Below are 5,723 nucleotides of genomic sequence, written 5' to 3' on the forward strand. Positions count from 1 at the left end.
CAGAGCCAAGTGGGCCCCGCTGTAGGGGAAAGGATGCAGTATCTTCATTTGAGACCTAACTGGGTATGCTTAAGAGAGGGAAAAGCAGACAGCAAGGAGACATGAGCATGCAGTTCAGGCTCAGAAGATAGCCAAGAGCAGCAGGAGAAGCTAGAAACAAGCCCCAGAGACAATGGGGAAAAAAAAAAAACTCGCTAGGGACCAGAGTGAACTCACAGTCTGCTTCAACCCCAAAAGCCACAGGCCAAGGACAAAGTGAGCAGCAGGAGATTTGTTTATAAACCCTTCCCCATGTCTAGTCTGTCTTTTCTCTCTCTTCTCTGTTGTAAACGAGGTTTGTCTGATGTAGGCTTTGTTCAAAGAAAACCTGAGGTTTGAGTTTAAAAGCTCTTTGAGAAGAGGTCTGAACAGACCTACCTCAAAGCCCTGGTAAGAAACTTTTTTTACTGACAGAGGTATTTTGGTGTTTCGTTTAATTATGATGACAAATATATAGCTACTAAGTGCACTATAGTGCAGCATATAAGTAGTGGCTTTGTCAAGCCGTACCTCTAAGAGAAGGATGAGTGACTGACAGCATCACAAGCTACGCACAAGGACACAATCTGAGCTCAGAAACAGCAACGATCTCAGAAGGAATTCCTTCACCTTTGTATATAGAGGCAGCATGAGGCACTGGTACAAAGGATTTCAGAACCTTCCAGTCTTTCTCCACTTCTCCCATACTTCATCTGAACTAGGAGCTGCTGATCAAAACATCTGGACAGAGCCTCCTGCAAAGCATGCCATGAATGCTAGACTGAGTTATTATACAATCAGCTGTAATGCCACAGGAGAGTGATCAAATCTCCAAAACACGATGAGAAAAGGGGCTTTGATTGTCAATACCAACAGGGAACCTATGACTAAACAGGATCCAGAAACACTTGTAACTTGCTTTAACCTACTGCTCAAACCAAAGCAGCAGGCACTGTGTTTTCCCTGTGTCCTTTAGGTCTGCTCCACCCTCTCTGGAGAGGGCATGAGATGAATTACCCAGCACTCAGCAGTCACCAGTTACAGAGGAAACAGAACCACTGTGTTGTCTATACACTGTCATGTCATCTGCCTGCAAACTGTGTTGCACCAGCCATTGTCACCGTGCTGTCCTCCCCAGCAGCTAGCTGCACAGTTTGAACAAGAGGGGGTGAGAGAACATAAGGAAGCCATTAGAGGTTAGGAGCAGTTGCCCACCATGACTCAAAAAGGGATCTGAGGAAACATAATGGAATCACTGATGAGCAACTGTCCGTCTGATCAATATCTGCAGGCAGCCTGCAGCTCCTCCTGCTCTCAAGACAGACTAAACCAGTTCTCTAGAACAGCACAGTATATGCATTAGCCCATTAGTTTTAAACATGGCAAACATTGAAAAAAACGAAACTTTTGGTCTGTGAAAGAATGGCTATGAAGAGACAGTACTTGGGAAAAGAAAAAACAAGAGGAGGAACAATACCTCGCTATTGAACAACGAAGGGAGAGAGTTGTCTCCAGCTGCTGATTATAACACTGTGCAAAACAACTTGAAGTAAATGTATTTGTGTTTATTTCACATTCAACCTCCCAGTTGTGTGATGGGAAATTGAGGAGAATAAACATAGTAATAATAACGGGGCCAGATTGCAGCTGGCATATGCATGGGTGTGTGGGAGGAAAAATACCAAGAGTGCCCACAGCCTCTGTGCAAGTCCTGCCTACACTCAGCAGGGTCTTCATCCTTGTGTCCTCAAAGAATTAATTAGTTCCTCAGGACACAGAGGATGAGTAAGTCCTGATTCCACCAAGGAGCAAAGTAAGAACCATGCTTAACTGTCTGAAAGGAAACACCCTCCCACCAACATCATCCCTCCCTGATAAGTTATCTGGCTTTAAGATGTAACAACCTTTTTAATAGACATACTATTTTGTGTCTATAAACAGCGAGTATTCAAGTAATAACATTTCCACCTGTTCTTTTTCAGTTTTCCTCACAGTAGATAGGATCAGTAAGGAAAGTCTTCAGAGGAGGAGAGGATATCTTTTTGAAGTGAATGATAAACATTTATGTAACAGTTCATCAAAAGGTACCTCAACTCTACGCTTTTCAGCAGGCAGAAATCAAATTGTAAATCAGTGGACTTTCCAAAATGCATTCTGATCATGCAGCCATTGTGTCAACTATACATTCATTATTCACTCATACCTATTATGAGATAGACAAGTCCCTTTTGTGTTAAACAGACATATACCTACCATTAAAGAGCAAGTTGGACTGGAAAGTAATAACTAGCTGCATTCAAAAAACTATCAGTGTTATCAAGTCACTTAGAGAAATGTGTATAAATGCAACTTTAAGAGAAATGGCTTTAAAAAAAAAGGGGGGGAGTATGTCCCACATACCCTGGTATCAGCAGAGGTTGTCCAGGCAAGCGGTGGATTATGATTATTATAAGTTATGTGGACTTTAGAGAAGCAATACAAGCATTCTTCCAAAGTGGGCTTTGGAACCGTTGAACAGATGAAATGAAGTAAGAACTTGCATCTCCGACAGGATTAATACCACAAGTTTATAAACCAGCCTAGACACTTATTTAGAAGACTAAACCATCTCTGAATTTTAGCGGTTGCTATTGTAGCCTTTCACAGATTCACTGAAACTCTAAACAGGCTCTAAAAATCTGTAGAGTACCTAAAGACAACAAATGAAGGGCTCTCCTTAGTAACGTGGAGCTACTGGGGAAAAGGTTTAATATGGAAATGATGTGAAAAGCCCAGCTTCTCCTCTACATATAGGTTTAAGTTACACAGCCAGAAACAGCTGCTGCAGCTCAATAGGAGAATGCAACATTTGTAAAACAGCAGCTTGAAAAGGCAGGGGGGTGGGGAAGTCAAGTAGAAGTGAGTGTGCTGCAAACATTAACACTTAAAGAAATTGGGGGGGGGTGTTAAAATCTTTTACTTTACAAAACACTTAAATCTCAGTTTTTGTTCTGTATCCATCTGTTTCACCTGAAATAGCGTGCAATCCTAGGTGTGGAACAGCATATGTAACCAAATAGGTATGAATTAGGAATTAAGTTAAACCACTGAGCACCAGACATCAGATCGTTTTCTAATCCAGACTCTCTGATCTTTTTTCCCCCATCCAAAAACCCCATACTTTTACTTTAAGGATAAGCAGAATAATTTCTTGTCTCTCATACTAGAAGCAAAGCAAGCTAAAGCAGTGTTTCCCATTTGTGATTGGATGAAGAAGCAGTCCTACTCCCATCTTACAACCAGATTTCACATGGTCAGTCAGACCCTTCACTACCAGACTTGCTAGACTTAGAACAAGAATTCTGACACAATTAAAATGAAAATTCAGGTCCTTTAGGAAGGTATGCGTTATAAGATTAATAGTTCATAATCCTGTCAACATTTATTTGAGCTAAGCCATTGGAGCAGAAATTTACAGTTATTTCAGCTGCCTGTTGCTACAAATGCACTTTTCTCTTAATAAAGTGAAACAACTAAGCATATGCCTGCTTACTTCTAGTAGGTGTTATACTACATATTACTAATAACTGAGAGGTTTCACTTGCAACATGACACAAATAGTGTGTAACTTCTCCTGTCAAAACCATCCTGTCAAATTCTGTATCTGCCATCACTTACTTGGCATCTAGGGTACCTAGGGCAGGTTTTTCAAAAATGTTCCGTGATGGCTGGACCCTCCTATCATCAAAATTAGTAGGATTAAGATTTATGAGAGTTAATGCCTTCTGGAAAAGCCTCATGTAAAGCTAGTTCTCACATACCAAACGCGATCTGCTGTAGCAGGAAGATGCATTAGCATCTGCTGAATCTAAGATATGGCCTTTTTAGATTGCCTACACTGAAACAATTTATAGAAATACAAGACTGATGTAGTCAAGAAAGCAATCCATTGACTTCAAAAGGCTGAAGATTTCATTTTAGCTGTCTGGAGCAAGAGATTGTTTCCCAGTAATACTTAGAGGCTGTAACAACATCAGAGAAAAATGCTCACACCTCTGCCTGATACAGCAAAAGCTGAGACAAATTTTGTATTTTTAAGAAAATTTACTTCACATTTTTCTATCTTATTTCAAGCACTAAGTACATAGCTAGCATTGTAATTAAACTAAGCAATATGAATACATGTACGCAGATCATACAGATATGTTCAGTTCCTATTCAGGTCAAAACAAATTAAGCCCCTGAATACCTGTAGCATTAAGCAGTCTAGAGCCTACCCTTACTGCCACATAAGAAAAGCCTGAATTACCATCTGAACCCAGCGTTAAAATACAGGCGTAGCAGGGGTGGACAAAACAGGTAATGAGAATCAACATGTGTATCAACACAGCATTAGTACCCCCAAAACCCAGCAATTAATTATTTCCTCTGTATCAGCCTTTTAAAAGCTTTGCCATTATATTATCAACACACATTTATGATATGAAGACTCAGTCATTGTTTACTCAGAGAGCAGAGAAACACTTCCAGAGTTCTTTTATTTGTTTGTTTTCTAAACTAAGAAGACATCATAGCTTATATTAAACCTCTTATGCATGAAGTTAGTTGGTTCAGGAGACCTAATACAAGTGAGAAGTAATACACTTTTCAGACAGAAGGAGGGAAGAAGAGGGAAATATTTTCTTTAATAGGGCCACATGTACAAATCACTCACAAACAACTGCCTGAAATTCCACTATCACAATAGGAAAAAATAATTCTCCCTAGCAGGGCTAAAAAACAAAACCAAAGCCCTACAGATCTGAAAATTCTCCTTTTACTTAAAAAACAAAACAAAACAAAAAAACCCCCACAAACTTAAAAAGGCAAAGACAGCCTGACTCACCCACCTCTAACAACTTACTGTTATCTTCCCTCCTCCTAAGGCAGGACAGGCATCTTTTATAGTTCATGTTAAAAGGCTTGTTAAAGGAAGCAGGGTCACTTGGCCCCAGTGATGGGGCTGGTAATGAAGCCCAGCTGCATCCTCCCAGGCTCTGCGGGGCTGAGGGGGAGCCACACGCTCTGGAGAGCAGGCTGACATTTCCCTGTGGAACTGGCTTGCACTTTGTGTAGCCGCTCAAATCAGTGAAAGCAAGGTAAAAGCAGATGGAAACAGCCATCTTCTTTGGTGTGGTTTTATTTTGTACCCATATCGCCATAAAAAGTCTATGTAAGTGGGAAGGCCAGCAGAGAAAGGGGTTTTTACAGGGTGTTCCTCAGGTTTCTATGGCCTCAGTAGGTGGCTTTGCTGATGTGCCACAGCCCTGTGTTTTTTTAACACGATCATTGTTACTGGCCTCCCAGAAGAGGAAGTGAAATTGCTCTGAGTTTGTTTATTGGGCAAAACTGTGCATCTTACTCCGCTGCACCTTCTAAGCAGATGTGTTTGAATGAAAACCAGCGGCAAGAAGTAACAGGCAAAAAAAAAGTGTATAATAGCGAGAAAAAAACATTCACATTCCTTTAGCCTCCTTCTAACATCGCTGGAATGCCAAGAGACCTTTTAAGTAATAGCAAACATTATGAAATGGAAGAGGACATAAAAGAAAATGTTAATACCTCAGGAGTACTCCGGTCCTTCCTAACGTTCCGCACGAGGGCAAGAACGCCATGTATACTTTGGCATCCGGAATCTTATGAAATATTTTCTTTGCATATGTCAAGACTTTATCTGTTTATTTTAG

This window comes from Pygoscelis adeliae, unplaced genomic scaffold (assembly GCF_000699105.1).
Source record: "Pygoscelis adeliae isolate BGI_AS28 unplaced genomic scaffold, ASM69910v1 Scaffold31, whole genome shotgun sequence".
In the NCBI taxonomy this organism is placed as follows: Eukaryota; Metazoa; Chordata; class Aves; order Sphenisciformes; family Spheniscidae; genus Pygoscelis; species Pygoscelis adeliae.